The sequence below is a fragment of the Coenobita brevimanus genome, chromosome 13 (assembly GCF_032717465.1).
Source record: "Coenobita brevimanus isolate Jiangsu-jjx chromosome 13, ASM3271746v2, whole genome shotgun sequence".
Classification (NCBI taxonomy): Eukaryota; Metazoa; Arthropoda; class Malacostraca; order Decapoda; family Coenobitidae; genus Coenobita; species Coenobita brevimanus.
The window spans coordinates 45,233,822-45,252,593 of record NC_136966.1 but is presented as its reverse complement, the minus strand read 5'-3'; positions in this window follow the sequence as shown (position 1 = coordinate 45,252,593).

Here is an 18,772-nt window from a genome sequence, read left to right as displayed (position 1 = left end):
TGCACCATTACATTCTCTCCCTTCCATACTATCTCTCACCGCTGTCTCCTTTCCCTCCCCTCCCACCATCCACACCTCTCCAACATCTCCCTGCCTTCTCTCCCTTCCCCTTCCATTCTCACCTCTCCATCCCCTCCCATCCACTCTACCTCCCCTTTGCCTTCCTTCCATACCCAAGCTCACCACACGTTCCCTTTCACACCTTTCCTTCCTCCACTTCCCACCATCCATACTTCCTGTCCACCTTTCATCCACCCATACCCACAACCACATCTCCTTTCCGACCTACCCATACCCACACACCCATACTCGGGTCTGGTTGTAAAAACTGATTGGAAGGATGTGACCTGCGGGTTTCTATAGATCGCGTGTGTGTGTGTGTGTGTGTGTGTGTGTGTGTGTGTGTGTGTGTGTGTGTGTGTGTGTGTGTGTGTGTGTGTGTGTGTGTGTGTGTAAGTGGTTGCGTGGAGTTTTGGTCAATTTTTAGTTTTGTATGTGCATGTGCACGTGTGTTTCTGTTGTGTTGTTTCAGCGATTGTGTAAATTGGTGGCAGTGTTACTACGTGCATACGAAAAAAAGTATTACTGTTCACACTGTGCTTTGTATTTTACGTACTGTGCGGGACAAAATATTTTGAAACACTGTACCGCATACACTATTTTTTTTTTTTACCCACATACTGTTCTCTCACACTATTTATTACTGTAAAATTATTTGACAACAGCCAGAATTATTGTCTGATATCATTAATCCTTTCATGATCGGGACAACTCCGATGTTCAATGCCAGCAAAGGCCAGACGATTTTACTACGCAATGAGTGAGTTGTAGGAGACAGAGCATGCTAACCGGACACAGAGATATTAGGAGGAACATGAAAGTCGTGTATCTTTCGAGTATCTTCTTTTGCTGGCGTACTGTATTCTTCTTCTACGCAAACCTTTATGTATGAGAGAAATAAAAACTATTGAAATCTTTCTACCGCTATACAGTTTATTCGGGCTATGAGTGACGTACAGTTGTCTAAAGGCTAAGATCTGTCTCCGGTAGCCCTATTAGAGTATGAGCAATCTTTCTACTTTGTTCTGCAGCCAGACGATTTTATTTTGCAGAGTTGTGACCTCTCATACAGATTACGGTATACTAAGAATTTTATATATATATATATATATATATATATATATATATATATATATATATATATATATATATATATATATATATATATATATATATTCTTGCCAACACCATACGATTTTCTTCGGTTTAGGAATGGCCTCTCTCTTTCTATTTTCACCTCACTTGACGCCCTCCCTCCCAGCCTGTCAGCACATTCATACATTTTTGCCTTCTCGTTCCCACTTTTTGCGCATACCTCTTTCCTTGCAACATTTTGCACCTTCAGGCCTAGCACGTCATTTTTGTTTTATTCTTTCCTGACTATTATATTCAGTTGTATATAGTGAAATGTTGTATAGAAGAGAGCAGAAATTGTCTCCACTAACACATTACAAGCATCCATCCCCCTCTATGCTGGACAGTGTTAATACGAAAGAATGGAAAATACGGCATAGGATTCACGTTCATGCATTTTCTCCTCGTCTTTCCTTATTTTCACATACACAGTGTGTGTGTGTGTGTGTGTGTGTGTGTGTGGGAGTTTCGTAATTGTTCTATTTAAAAAGTTTCTATATTATTACACACACACACCCACCCACACACACACACACACACACACACACACACACACACACACACACACACACACACACACAAATTACTCACAAGCTTAAGCACGTTCATCATGGACACCTTCAATCCCATTTCTTCGTTATATATAATATATATATTTTTTTGCTTACTCCAGGCAATTTCATTCAACTAGGAGAGATTTCGACTTGAGAAGGTTAGAAACTGAAATCATTTATCCCCTCACTACAAGATGTCTCCCGAAAGCTGAGTAATGTCGTGTGTAGATAACAAAAATGAATTGGTGAAACACATCCCGGGCTTCAATGGGTTAATCACATCTATCTGCAATTCCCCTCAGTTGCCTTCTTTGAGCTTCCATTTTTATATCATCTTTTCCCATATACCTCTGTCCTCATCTCATTTTCATCACGGCTCTCAGCATTTTTCCTCACTCACCTGCCTTTCAGAATTTTCACCTCATCGTTCTCCGTAGTCATTTCATATTTTCACATCCATGGCCACTCTGCACGCATTTCCATCCACCTGTCTGCATTTGTCCTTCCTTCCTTCCTTTACATTTTCACTTCATCTGCCTCCGTCTCAGCTTACATTATTCTCTTTTTTGCCTTTATTTTTTTCCCGTAATCCTGTATTTTATTTATAATTTCCTCTACCCTTCCCAGATTTTAATCATATATTTCCGTTTTTTTTTTTTTACCTTAACTGAATACCACCCGCTCAGCCTAACAGCACGGTCATACATTTTCACTTTATTTTTTTCATATTTTCGAGGCATCTTAATCCTCCCCATATTTTAATGATTCTCTCTCTCTCTCTCTCTCTCTCTCTCTCTCTCTCTCTCTCTCTCTCTCTCTCTCTCTCTCTCTCTCTCTCTCTCTCTCTCTCTCTCTCTCTCCTTACCACACCTGACTACCTCCCTCTCAGCCTGACTTCTCATCTCCTTTCTCTTTAATAATTTCATTTTTTCGTGCCCTCTCAGGAATCGCCTCTCACCTTTCTGCATGTCATCTCACTTTTCTGCAATCGTTTCTCACCTTTCCGCTTGTTCTCCCACTTTTCTGCAGGTTAATCACACATTTCTGCATTCTCACCTCACCTCTCCACCTTTCTCACACTCTGCAAGTTCACCTCAGAATTCACACATTTTTCATTCACAAGTCCACATATTCCTTTACCCACCTCCATTTTTTATCTCACCACACTGCATTTTAATCCTACCTCTCTGCCTATTCACCCCACCTGCCTAGTCTGGCAAGACGCGTGAATCCCCAGAAGGCAGAGTGGTGTTGTGGAAGGAGGAGGCGTGGAAGATCATTATCACTTCCTCGGCCGCCCAAGTGGATTGTGCCCTTCGGCGTTGACTGGCCTGGAGACTTACCGAGGAGGCCAAAGGGGAGGAAGAGGGGGTAAGGGGGTGGCAGGAGAAGGGTTCGGCGAGCTAGCGGGAGGAGACAGGAGTAGTGTAGGGCGAGGGAGGCAGGAGAAAGGTTGGGGCGAAGGGGTCTACATTATTCACACAAAGACACCACACAATGGAGGAGGAGGAGCTGCAAGTGAGGGGTTGGAGGGGGAGGAGAGAGTGAATGGTGAGGAAGCATAGACCATGGGAGGGCTTTTGACATATTAATTTTTATCGTTAATACAATCTGTGTCGTTGTCGTAGTCATAATAGTCGTAGTCGCCATAGTCAATCAGATGTATAGCAATCGTCGTTGCAGTCATTACCATTATTGGCATGTATCGCTGCTATCCTAAGCCTGATTCTATTTATTATTTCATAAAGTAAGATGATTATAGAGCACGGTTTTCTAATCTTTTCCAAGGCAACAGAAAGTATCAGTTAATATGTTGTAGGGGAGGCGGTGGCTTAATCGGTAGGGAGGTGGCCTGCAGTCCTACGGGACCCCAAGTTCAAATCCCCGCTGGGGCAAGGAACAGTTTAAGGATTTGAATTTCATGAAATCAGACTTAACTGATCTACCAGAAGACCCGCCGACATGTCATAAAAATACCCTCGACAATACCAATACACCAGTTCTGTATGAGAGTCCCAGCATGTATTCAATATGGACGGTGGGTGTTAGCGCCGAAGTGGTGACATGTAGAGAGGTGTATGGTATGGAGGACTACTGGGCCTTGAGAGCAGGCTGTGAAGCCTGTGCCTAGAGTTGGACACATTAAAATTTAAAAAAGACTGTGAAATGTATTATGTTCGTAAGACAAATATAATAGTTACAGAATATGCATTAATAACTCACTGAAGCTAGTAGATGTCGCTCTGCACGATGTGATTAAAAAATAAGATCCAAACCTAAAAGACTGACGAAAGGGAAATATCTGAAATAATGATAAAAGCATTATTATGAAGGCGAATTGGCTCATGAATTGTCAGTAAAACAATTGCATGTATAGTCCATTGCCGTCTATATTTTTCTTTCGACATTGACTAAGTTCAGTAAGTTCTAATAAGTGACAATAAAAATGCTTTGTGGTGTTTATTAATCACTGAATAGGTTGGGCAAGGGAATGTGACATTTCTCTACACCATACTTTGGCAGGTATAATAGGCGTCTTAGTACCTCTTCCGTAAAAGTTTAGTTTGGTTTAACATTTCTTTGTACTTTATATATATCGTAGGATTTAGTAAATATAACAAAAAATGAGCTGATGAGAAGAATTGCGCAGAATAAATCGCGAAGGAAGAAGCGTTGTGAGATCCCCAAGACCTCTTATAATGCAGCTCCCACTTCGAAACAAATGGTAGATCAGATCGAGACGGAGTTGCAAGAAACGCGCAAAACCTTAGTTCGACGCAGACCGCAAAATATTCTGAAGGTCAAGGAATTTCTAGTCAATAATTTCTCCCGCTGCCTCTCTCGGACACACAGGACCTTTAGTGTCTGTAAAATATTAAGTCCCCTAGTCTCCTTTGGCCACGCATTTTACCTGCCGTCATTCTGATGCTTAGTTGTTCCCAGTATGTAACGTTTATACCTGGAATAATTTGTGTGTGTGTGTGTGTGTGTGTGTGTGTAAGAGAGAGGAGGGGAGGACGAAGGGAGATGGAGAGAAAATGAGAACGGAGAGAGATTGGAGAGAGAGGAAGGGAAGGGGGAAGGAGGCACAGGAACCATTACTTGATATAGATCTGATTGGAATGCTATGAGAGTCGCCCAGATATGAAACCTCTCCAATACCTGGTTATACGCCTGCCATGCAATCTTTCCTCTAACATCTCCCACGACTTTATAATGTCTTCATAATTTGAAGAAAGAGGGATGCTGGCAAGGTTTTCTTTACTCTTTACTTTTATGCACCTGGACCACTGTTATTTGGGCCTATATTCTAAGTCCCATAGAGGCTTCTTAGTACTTATTCCCTATCGATTCGTTCTGGACATTACACCTTAATATTTTCTTGTTTTTAAATCGTGATAACATGGACATTATCAAAGCAGTAACATACAAGACGATGCTGAGGTGTAATATGCATAATATATCGCAAAGGACCATATTTGATCCTAAGAAATCTGAGGCAACTAAGAATACTATTGTTTAATCGAGAGGGCGAAGGTATGTAAAAATTTCATATTTTATAAAGTATGTGATGATGAGAGAACATATTTGATCTTCATGTATCACTGGTGAGTACACACTGTAATGGGGATGCAGTCTGCCCTAATCTAATAATTACACGTGTGCCTTTAATGGTCATCAGAAATTAGGGGCATTCCTTACACCTCCATGCCACTACACCTAAAATAAGTACGTCAAGATTGTTTAAGGACGGTTGCGCATCGTAGTCTGCGGTAATGGTCTGTTGACATCCCTCTCCGATAGGCATAAACACATACACCTGACCCTGCAAAATGGTCTAATCATGCAAAATGGCCCTTTTTTTTTTTTCACAGACAGCTAACTGCTTCCATAACCCCTTTCCACTACTGCACATGGGTTAAGTATGATTCAATGACAGGAAAAAATATCTTGAGAATTTTCATAACTCCATTTCCATCATCGCACATGGGTTAGGTACGATACAGAACCGGGAAAAACTAAGCATTTTCATAACCCCATTACAAGTGTTGCACATTGGTTAGGTATTATGATACAGAAACAAGAAAGCAGTAAGTAAAGCTATTATCATTGCCTGTCGAAAATGGCCCACACATCCTTTCAGCAATTATTTGAACCTACAAAAGTGTGGATTAGCAGAAAGATAAACAGCTCAAAATCAATGTGTGTTCAGTTAAAGATGACTGAACAGTTCACCTGAAGGTCTAATGCTTCGTCAGAGGGAAATAAAAGCTGAGGATGAGTGTTCCAAAAGTTGACCTGCTTTGTATATGACTAACTGAAAATATTGGTTAATGCTTGTCTTAGAAAATTGGGAATAAAAAAGATGAAATAGTACAGACAGATCACTGCAGCGAGCATAACGGGGTTATCATGTGGCCAGAGTCCATAAAACTTTGCTAAGCGTTGCCTAATAGAGACAGTAATTACAGGTGCTGCGGAAGGGGGTCATTAAGAGGATAAAAGTTGATCATCATAATAGCCTATAAATCCACTCTATTTAGAAGAGCTTATGTTGAGAGCCACCCAACACGGAGTTTTACTGCACACATGAACGAATCAGACACAGGTACAGAGTCCGCATCTGTACAGGCTTTGGGTTATATTACCGTTGATACTGGAGGTTTCGTAATCTGTTTTTCTTAGTGATTGATTATGGTTATTGCAGTGTGATATTCTTTTTTGTTGTTTATAAATTTTTAATATCGACGTAGCCTGTATCATTATCTTACAATAGGATTAAAAGGCGTAATGGACAAAATTCATCACTAAGAAAGAGATGCTCCGAAGTCTCTAATACCACCTAGAATACGAGCTTTACAGAGAGAATGGAGTCGGTTTAGCACACCCAGCCTTGTTCTCCGCACGCTCCTCCTTTTTCAGTGTAATTACGTCCATGACTGTCACTGTTCAGTAACCACCCATTTTCCTTTCACGACACTTGGCCTCGTTCCTTCATTTTGTTTTTGGTCTCTCCCTGCTTTTACTCCTCCTGCGGCCTAATAATTCATCTTCTTTTAACGACACATCACACCTCTTTCTCCCGTATGCTCCCCCACCAAGTCCCTGAATATTGTACTCTGCCTCCTCTTCTTAAAAATTCACCACCATCTTCATCCTGACCATTTTTTTTCTTTCCTCCATGAATATGTAGTTATTCATTAACGACCTGTAATCCTTCCATGACATCACCCTTCCTTCTCTAATTTCCTTCTAAAATTCAGTTTTTGCGTGCCCTTTTTTCAATCCTCCAAGAATATTTGTCACTCCACGAACGACCCATTTTCTTTTAACGACACACCACACCACACACAGTCCCGTACCTTCTACCTTTCCTCCTTTTTCTTTTTCTTTTTTCTTTTTTTTTTTTACATTTACCACACATTTGCTCAGCATCGTCGACGTAGCCATAGCGTTGGTTTTCATTAACATATTTTTTCCAACAAAATATCTGTCCCTGCTCAAGAACAACCAATTTTCTCTTAACGACACGTTACATCACAGTCTCAAACAGTCCCACATCTCGTCGCTCGATCCTGTCCTCGGTCTACCTCTCCTCCTCCTTCATCCGCGGGCCCACATTTCCCCAGCAGCGCATATTGGTAAACATAATTCATCATTCTTCTCATCAGCATAAGTATCTCCAAGAATATCTATGGCTATTCAGTAAACCATCAACCCTTGCTTCAAAACTTGCCATACCACATCACCTGTCTCTCCATCTTATTCTCAGTCGGCCTCTTCTTAACAGATATATCATCATCATCATCATCATCATTATCAGTTTCTTTCCTAAAAGTATTTGTCACTATTCATCGAGGACTCATTTTCCTTTTTTATTCTCTTTTATATTCTCTCGTATATTCCAGTACCTTGCCCCCCCATCATGTCTCGGTCTATCTCTCCTCCTTCATCCTCGGCCTCTCAGTTCCTCAGCAGCACCGTCGTAATCATAACTTGGGCCCCCCTTACGATCAGGGGGACTCATAATGTGCCCGAATTTGCATTTTTATATGGTCTCGTTCATTTCCCTCTTTCCCTGTCGCGTTTGTTGTCCTTGCCGCTGATCATTTCATCTTTCATTACCTTGTCCTGTGTTCCACTCGCTGGTGACTGGTTTCTCTCTCTCGTCTTCTTTGTTCTGTTCCTCACTGATGCTCTTTGTCTTTCTGTTCTGTCACACACACACACACACACACACACACACACACACACACACACACACACACACACACACATTTCAACCTCACTCACTCGCACAGAGATGACAGAGGAAATTAGTTCTTATGGCCACGTACCTCAGAGGCGGTGTTTACATGCCTGTACCGCTATACGTCCGCCTCACCACTAGATATACGAGGTTTGTGTGGCGACAGTGTGTGCATGCCAGTGTGTTTACGGGATGGCAAATCAGTGCATGCACGCTAGTACTCAACACTTTCACGCTTCTATGCCTCACTTTGATTACGAACGTTTAAAATGCGTAATGAATATGGGAATGATAGACAATGAATGTTAAGATTACGCAACAACAATAATATCAGAAAAAAGATAAAGTAAAGAACAGTAATAACACATTCTTTTACTACACCACTAACAACGAAAATAAAAGAGTTCTCTGAGCAAACGATTACACAGCCGTTATCACAGTACTGACAACTTCTAAGATAAGTACAGATCTGTTAGAGACTCATTCCGAATATTGCGTTAGGTTAGATATTTAAATAACAGCTTGATATTACAGAGGAGTTGAATGCAGTTCCATGCAACAAGTAAAATGAAATCCAATTTAATGATGAGTTATTCTGCTCAGTACTTGCTTATATATAACCTCAACTGTCAAACGTCACGACTGGTGGGACCCAGCCCACTCTTTCCGTGTTGGTACAGGCTGATAAGCCGGAGCAGTGAACGGCTGGACACGCACAACGCTCTCAACTGCATCAAATCTTATGACCTAAGCTGGAATAGAATAACAGAGTTGTCTCGACCCGTGAGAGGGTTAAAGGTGACTGTATTAACACTCTCAAACTTTTCCCCACTTTTGGCCACGGTAGGTTCCTTTGTGTTGCTTAAATTGTGAAACAAAGACCGGAGTAGCATAGGGTGTTCTCATTTCACATCCAGATCATAAGGTTGAATAATACTGCATCAGTTTCCCGCCTGATTTATTTGGCTTCAGGATAGACTTTCGAACTGGCAGGGGCAGATAAAACCTACATTAACTCTTTAACTATCTAGTTCTTTCATAATATACTGCATAAAGTCGTCTGACGGCAGCAAGAGTTGTTGTTGTTGTTGTTGTGATGGTGGTGGTGGTGGTGGTGGTGGTGGTGGAGGAGAACAAAGCTCATCTGAACGTGAACCCAGTGTACTGCAGGCTAAAGTTTTTCTTTCCTACAGTCCACCATCCTTCTTTCGGGGGCTTAGATGATACTGAGTGGCATTGATACAACTTGAGTTTTCACGCCATTACGTGAAGGCAATAAGACATCCTTCTCCACACATGCAACAAGGGCAAAATAAATAAAAAAAAATAATGTCCTTGAGCTGAACCCATTCATTTCTTTGACGTCGTTTTCATTTCAGTCAGATCGCCAGCAGACAGTTGTAATAAACTTAGAGAGGACCTTTGGCACTGAAGGGGTTAATGAGGATTGTATTACTCCCCCAGTTCGAAAAATCTATCCTGAGGTGGCACAAAATAAGAACACGTCATCTGATTCAAGCTATAACTACTACAGCACCAAAAGTACTATTTCTTATGTTTTTTTTTTTTCTATTCCCAGACGCTTTTCTCTACCTTAGGAGCAACTTTTCGAGACAGGAGAGTTAGAACTTTCATTAACCCCTTTATTACGAGAGAGCTTTCCTACTGTAATGAAATCGTCTGGTAAGTGCAAGAATAAACAACAAAAATACGTCATTGGAGTGAAGGGGTTAATATACAGTGCGTGCGAGTGTTCAACAAAATATAATACACACACGACTCTTAACGACAGTCGTGATTTTAATACGCAGTGCCAACATCTCTTGTTTGTTCGTTAGCACGCGTAGAAATAATGAACAATACGCAAGAGTGTTTGACGCTGGCAAATTATAGTCCACACACGATTTCAAGTAAGATAAATAAAATTGACTCTAGTTAGCTGGAAAGAAATACTGGGAATTGTTCCGACCATGAAAGGGTTAATTAACTCTACCAGTATTTTTACGGACAGGCTTCTGTGGCTCACTCTTAGCTGTATATAATCATCGGGTGTCAACCTGAAAAAAATTCCAGTGTTATCCCTACCATGAGAGGGTTAATCAGAGCTTTGACTGTGGTACGCAATACCATAGCTTTGCTTGGTTGTAAGTTCTTCAAATATAAAGAACAATGTGCGAGTGTGTCTGGGGCTGAGAGATTTAACCACGCTACAAATGTGAGTTCTGATGAGTTATGGTTTTAACCCCTATAGGTAGATCATTTATTGCATATCATAATCTCCCAACTACCAGATTTGTTTTTATATTTTTCTTTTTGCACGAGATGCAGCCCTCATTATCTCCTCCTCTGCTAGACATCAACCCTCAATTGAATGATATCGTCTAGAGGCAGAGAGATAAACTAAAATAATGCATAATCGTCAAACGTTAGTTGTAACATAATACTAGATCTGCCCCGGTCATGAGGGAGTTAATATAGCAGGCCCAGTTTACAATAACTAGTCATTAATACCTGTAAGAACAAGAAAAATGTTTATGTTTTTGTTTTGAGGGTACGTCAGTCGAGTTCAGGAGTCAATTGCAACCTGCATCCTGATTTTATACAGCAAGATTAACGTTTCATCTCTGGTTATTAACACTCAAGCTCTCATGACTCACACTCTTCAACAGTATATCGTTGGTGTCAGTTGGAATGTAGTATCAGAGTTGCCCTTCCACAGTCCACAGCAGTATTAATGATTTCAGTATTATCACACTAAGTCCTCTATGATCAGCCTCACCAGAAGAAAAAAAATGTCTGACGTTATTGTAATAGAATACTGGTTTTGTCCCGACCATAACAGAGTTAATATGCCAGGCTGAGCGTATTTTATCTAGCCATTAGCACCAGCAATTATGAGAAAAATATTTATGTGAGAGCGATGGGGTGAGTAAATCGAGTCCATGGGGCCATTGCTAACTAGTGTTGTGATTTTTATATGGCAGTATTAACGCTTTGTATATTATAAATACGCATGATTTTTAAAACTGTGTTTGTGGCTGTCGCGGTAGTTGTGGATGTTTTGTTATTGTTGCATTCTGCTGTGGTGTTGTGCATTGTTGTTGTGCTGTGTGTGTGTGTGTGTGTGTGTGTGTGTGTGTGTGTGTGTAATTCACCGGGTCGGTCAGGATCACTTGATGGTCGTGATCGTCAGCTTTTTGCCCTCCCGGAAGGGAGCTGAGAGCTCATATAGTCCGATCTAAGGGCAAGGCTGTGACCTTCACACACGCACACACCCGTCCCCTTGCTCAAGGGGGACAGTAACCACCCACTTCGTCAGTGAAACTTTTCGCAACCTGAGCGAGGCGCGAATTCCCGTCCACCAGTTGGCAAGCGGGAACGTTACCACTGCACCAGCGAGCGGTGTGTGTGTGTGTGTGTGTGTGTGTGTGTGTGTGTGTGTGTGTGTGTGTGTGTGTGTGTGTGTGTGTGTGTGTGTGTGTGTGTGTGTGTGTGTGTGTGTGTGTGTGTGTGTGTGTGTGTGTGAAGACATTAATATAATCATAATACAATATGTAATAGTTACAGGCATTAATATAATCATAGCACAGTATGTAAGACTAGCACAATATGTAAGAAGCAGTTGCATTTGTCTGGTGCATCAGGAGGAGAAACACAAACATCCCCTGGCCCAGACTACTAAGAATGTCAAACATGACACTTCGTTAAATTCAAGCTGTAACTCACAGAAGCCAGTTAGTCACGTGACACTATTCACTCACACACATACACACACACACGTCAGCCAGCCGGAGACCAGGCAGTAATATACATCCATAAATCAGGTGTAGGAGTCAGAAGGAGACTGGGGAGAGTAGGAGATATAGTAGGAGGTTGACAGCCAGTAAGGCAGCTGTCACTCTGACTATCAGTGGGTCACGTCACTCTGTCCGTCACACAAGTGCAAGGGTAGACAGTGAACAATATAACTGCGTCACAATAAAACCCCTTAACTCCAGAATGTCTCTACCCCACCTGCACTTACGATACAAGATAGGCAAAGGGGGGAGTGCAACAGAAAAAGACCTTCCTCGAGACTAGAGAGATAAAACCCACAAATACACAGTCTCACACTATCCAACACCTCACGGCTGTTTACATTCGTAGCAACCCACATTAATCTATAATGGTGACATAGGTGCCTTGCCAATCTACAACTACAATGTCAACCACCTAAGCTACGACTGTTATCTACATTTGGCAGCAGCAGTAATCTTCGGTACTGTACCCGACACTGGTGGCAACGATTCTCTACAGTATCCACATTATTGACACTGGTGGAACCTACCTACCTAGATACCTATCTACCTACCTACCTATTGACGTGCGTGTGTGTGTGTGTTTCATTTGTATTTTGTTTGTCCTTGGGGAGAGATTATTAATCACAGTCATGGTTTGCATTCGTATTTGACCACTAGCATCTTCAAATTATTTAACTAAACTGAAACCAATAAAACTCTATGGTACTGTGAATGATAAGGTATAGAGAAGTTATACTATAGTATAAGTATTATTAAACGTCTCCATGTACAGACCCATCAGTATTTCCAACCTAATGAAGTGATACTCAGGCCCCTTAGATTATCAGCAAGTCTGATATGTTTTGTTTAGAACTATTGAAGTGAGTTAGAAGCCCACTTGATTATTGGTTATTAGCTTAGCAAGGTAACTCGGTTTCGGTACAGTGTAAAAGACTCAAGAGAATTGCTGACCACAGCTCTGTAGTCAAGAACAAACGTTCGGCACCTGATCTATTGCGTCTACTTAACTTTTCCCACGTTCATCACTTAACCTCCTTACGCATCATATCATAGTGAAACTTTTGGGGCAGAAAAACATTGTAAGGCTTTCTCGGATTAGTATTATTAGCTTGCAGAAAAAAATGAAAATATTAGCCTAATTATCGTACTTGTCCGTACCACCTACATTCGACTCACGTTGTCGTGTGGCTTGACAAGAAAAGGCCGAAATTAAGAATCATAGACCCTTCAGTTTACGAGTCTTTCAAGTACTTATTCCTTACCCGTCTATTTTGTGATATGGTAGGTTAATATCCACGTGTTTGATCTATCTACCTATCTATCTATATACCTAGGCTGCTTCCCCAATGGAAAGGGAGGTAGCCGAGACAGGACGACACACTCCCAATTTACTCAGCCATTCAAACACACTCATTCGCATCTTAGCCCCAAAGGGGAGAAGGGACAGATCCTTACCGCACGACACAGCACAAGGGTCAACTGCGCAGTGCAATCAGTGACATCCACAGCAGGGCCCGACAGCAGAGCTGGTTTACCCCTGCCACATCATAATAGACCCATCCCCTTACCCGCACCTGACCTGATTAGCTGATCAGACCAAATGCGGGAGAATATCCCGTCAGGGCTGCGTCATCATTTATTCATTCACAGTTTCTCTCCATTTATTTCCGTCATGCACAGCCACTCCCGAACAACTCCAGTTCTCCTTGCACTTCATCATTTCTCACTCGATCCATACGCGTCACTCCACACATTCTCCTCAGACACCTTATCTTCATTACATTCAAACTTTTCCTTTCTGCTACACCCATATTCCATGTTTCAGCCCCATATAACGCAGTCGGTACCACAACACCCTCATACAACCTTCTCTTTACATCCATTCTAAGCAAACGACATCTAAACACTTTTTTTCATTCCTCCCAGCACCTTTTCTACTTCATTCATTTTAAACTTCACTTCTGCATCTATTCGTCCATCCATAGCAACATGTGACCCTAAATACTTAAAATACTCTACCTCCTCAAGCAACTCACCATTCAAAACTTTATTCATCCTCCTACCATCTACTGACCTCGTACACTTCATCACTTTACTCTTATTCTCATTTACTTTCAATTTCCTCCTCTCACACACCCTTCCAAACTCCTCTACCAACTGTCTCAATCTCTCCTCTGAATCAGCCACCAGTGCAGTATCATCTGCAAACAGCAGCTGCTTCAGATTCCATTCTCTACCATCAACATTTACCAGACTCAGACCTCCACCTAAAACTCTTGCATTCACCTCCTTTACAACACCATCCATATAAATATTAAACAACCAAGGCGACATCACACATCCCTGCCGCAGCCCCACTCTCACGGGAAACCAATCACTCACAGTATTTCCCATTCTTACACATGCGCTACCATTTACATAAAAACTTTTCACCCCTTTTAGTAACCTACCATCAAGTCCATACAATCTTAAAACAGTCCACAAAGCCTCCCTATCTATTCTATCATACTTCTTCTCTAACCCCATGAATGCCTAAAACACATCCTTGCCTTTCGCTAAATACTTTTCACACACTTGTCTCACAGCAAACACCTGATCCACGCATCCCATCCCTCTCCTAAAGCCACACGGCTCATCACCAATCACTCCCTCTGTACCCTCTCTAACTCTCTTAATTAACACTCTACCTTACCCCTTACCTATAACACTCAACAGACTTATACCCCTAAAGCTAGTACATCCATACTTATCACCCTTGCCTTTATACAAAGGGACCACACAAGCAGTTGCCCGTTCAATTGGCACCATACCTTTCACAAAACACACATTCAGCACTCTTACTAATCAGTCAACAATAGTTGCTCCACCACCCTTCAGGCATTCCACAGCACACCCATCCATACCTGCAGCTTTCCCTGATTTCATCTCCTTTACTGCCTCCTGCACTTCCCCCTTCGTGATAAGAGAATCATTCAACTCTCCCAACAAATTTATTCTTTGCACCCTTCCATCTGCCACAATCTCAGCCACCCTTTCCTCCTCCACATTTAACAGTCTTTAAAAATAATCTGCCCATCTCTTCCTTACTGCATCTATCGCAGTTAACGTCTTTCCATCCTCTGCTTTTACTCGCTCTCCCTTCCCAGACTCTCCCGTTCGCACCCTTTTCACCTCCTTCCAAAACATTTTCTTATTCTGTTGAAAATTCTCAGTCAACCGCCTACCCCACCTCTTATCTGCTGCCACTTTAGCATCACGCACAGCCCTTTTCGCCCTATTCCTCTTTTCCTTATGTCTCTCATATGACACCTCATCCCTCCTCTGCAGCCACACTTCATATGCACGTCTCTTCTCAGCCACGGCCAATACTTACTTCCTCGCACCACCATTCACTTCCTTTTCTTACACCACCATCCACAGGTCTCACACCACACACCTCTTCTGCATGCCCCACCACAGCACTCTTCAACAACTGCCATTACTCCTCCACACTGCCATTTTCCTGCTCTTTCACTGCGTTCCACTCATCTTCCAATTTCTCTTGATACTCTATCATTTTCTCTCTTTGATATATTTGTTTGATATATTTGTATATCATTTATTTATCGAAAGAAAATGCGTATAAGCATGCGAGACAGTAATGAAGAGTAGTATGCCAAACAGTTCGCCAAGGAAGAGGTGCCAGAAAGCCTCCTAAACTGACGAGGATACGGGGCCAACACACGAACCTAATCCCGCCATGTGATAATCCATGTTGTTACCTCAGATATGTGGGTGTGTTTCTCAGGTTAGGAGCATTGACTTCTGCTTCCCTGGGTTTATTCCCACGTTCCGGGAATATTTTCACTCGTGTTGCACAGTTCCGGACAGTGTTATGCTCCATTTTCGAGTCGAACAATTATGAAACGGTTTCGTGAAATTCTGGAACGTTTGCTGGCTTCCGAATAATGTATAACTCGGTTTTGAAACTTGTTATTCAATGTGTGTTTATACTGTACAGAGGATTACTGCATATATGCACAGCTGTACAGGAACGAATATATTTTTTTTTCAAGGTGTCCGAAACCCCCATCTCTCCACAGTGCATGTTTAATTTTTCTGGAAGAACAAAAAAAAAAATCAGGCATCCGTCCTTTGTTTTTCTCTTTAAAAAAAAAAAAAAAAAAAATGGTTCCTGACTGATCAATTATTTAATATTACTTTTTCGAGATCTGAGCAGAATTATAAATTTCAACTTATATTCTTTTATTCATCGATTTATTTATTTATTGTTGTACCCACTCCCTCCCTCTGAATACAGTGAGTCATAGACAAGCTATTAATTGAACCCCCGTCCCTTTCCCGACAGCTTTGAAAATGCCCCTGATCGGCCTGGTGAGTTATACCAATGTCATAGAAAGAGACACCAACCCAACTGACTCCTTCAACCCACCGAGGGCTTGTTTTTATCTTTCATGCTATTCTCAGACTATTTGATTCACACTGGAAAGCCTGTTCAAGATCCAGGGGTGATTTATAGCATTTACTACCCATTTAAGTACCATGACACTTTTCCAGAAATTCAAAAATTAATTTGGCGGTATTTATAAAAAAAAAAATTATTACTGCAACAAAAATAGTCGTTATCTGTAGGCTAATATCTACAATCAGAACGGATTCATAAGCCAAATGAAATTGCCCAGCAGTAGCCATATATATATATATATATATATATATATATATATATATATATATATATATATATATATATATATATATATATATATATATATATATATATATATATATATATATATATAATCTTCGGAACTAAAGAAAGTAACCTCTTCAGTATTATGGGTTTTTTTAATCTGAGTAAACTAGCCGAACTAAATAAAGAACATTAAAAAAAAGATCTGCATCCTATGGAATGTGGTTAAGAGTTTTTGGTTTGTACCGCAAGACCACATCGGTATTTAGTTGTTTCGAAAGTGCGATGGAAGTACTATTGTCTCCTGTATGTGAGATGATTTTGCACTCAACTTAGTATAAAAATTGTCCTGCATTCCCCATTACACCATAAACCGCAAAAATGGGGAGCACCGATAGGAAACTGCTGCTTACTTCCTGAATCCCAGTTGTTAATGACAGCTAGAGATTTATTAATTACGTCTTGCTGAAATAATAGGCAGAATATAAACCCGCCCGGCTCTTCCTTACAATTAGGAGGGCAGGCATAAGTAAGGTGGAGGCCCCGAGGCACAGATGCGTGTTATTATTTAAAAACACAGGTCCTCGGCCCCACGAAAGGCATAATATCCGGCGTTGGAGGAGACGTAGGAGAGCCACACATGCACACCGCCACCAGCACGGTCACGCTACCTTCACCACTACCCTGATATCCACAGAGCCTCGACTTAGAATCAGATAAGAATTTTAGTCTTTTGGTCTGATTAGAATTTTTGACTCGATTGAAAAATTTATTAATACATTAGAATGTTAAAATATGTTAAACTATTACAGTAACTGATTGAATATTTAGATTCTTGGTTGAAATTCCATTAGTATATATATATATATATATATATATATATATATTACTTGTATGATACTTAACCTCATTCTGTACAGTATTTATATACACAAATTTTAACACCGTGGCTGTAATAAAAATCAGTGATATCTTCTGACATATATTTACCTGTACTGTATAATATTTAACTCTAGTGCCACACATGCACGCTGTTACCCCGGTCACGCTAACTCCACCACTGCCTTCAAATCCGGACTCGATCAAAATTTAGACTCGATTGAAAATTGTACTGTACACAATTTTCACCGTAAATCGGATTAAAATTTTAGACTCTTGTTAGAAAAATGTAGTTAATCCATTCTTGGTATTATAACTTTGATAATAAAGGGAGATTGTAGGTTGAATTAATAGGCTTTATAATAATGAAGAATATATTGGGGTGTATACCAGTGAAAAATGTATTAGAGATGTAATATACGGGAGTCACACATGCACACAGCCTCCCGGGAGATTTTGACAACAACAACACTCCCAAAGCCGGAATCTTCATCCAGAATATAGTTTCTCGGATGATATATTTTGCACATAGACTGAATACCGTATATCTAATTAATAATTTTTTCTCATGAAAACAATGGTTTCTATAATATTTAACAACCCTAAGTCAGAATTGTAAATCTGAACTGAGTTTTAGGAGTCTGTGTTGAAATACACCACATTTCCCGTAAATCCTTCACTGACCTAGATCCAATGGTGTTTAATAGATCCAGTATTATATATTATTTAACAATGCAGATTCATTACTGTATAATAAATTCAGTGCTGCATTACGTTTAGGTAAACAGATTCAGTACTCCTGGAACCCTTCCACTGTATTATTTTATCCTATGTTCAATATATATATATATATATATATATATATATATATATATATATATATATATATATATATATATATATATATATAACAACGTCGCATGTGTGGTGTGGTAGTGTGGAAGGTGTTGTACACCATTTGGCCTAGACATTCCGCTGACGGTATACTGACTTGTTCAGAAGCACAACGCGTTTTGCTGCGAGTGCATACATCGCACTTCATAGCAGTGATGTGCTTTCTTTCCCACGCCAGCCCAAAGCCGAACGTTCACTAGCCTAGAGCACAAGACTACATTTCCGAGTCACTCACAATAAATGATGCAAACGGGACAGCTGCAGCTTTAATATTGCCATATTGTGATTGGTGATATCCACAACAATTAGTGGAATAGTCTCGGATGAATCTCAGAGTGTGAATAAGTAATCGAAGGCCACACAGGCACCGCCTCTGCACACTCCAGCACCACCACTACCTTGATTTTCTTCACTTCCTTTGCGTATTGCCTCTTTTTTTGTTATTGCATAGAGGTTTTCTAGACCCTCTATTGAAATATATATATTCCACAGATTTTATAACTTTCATTTG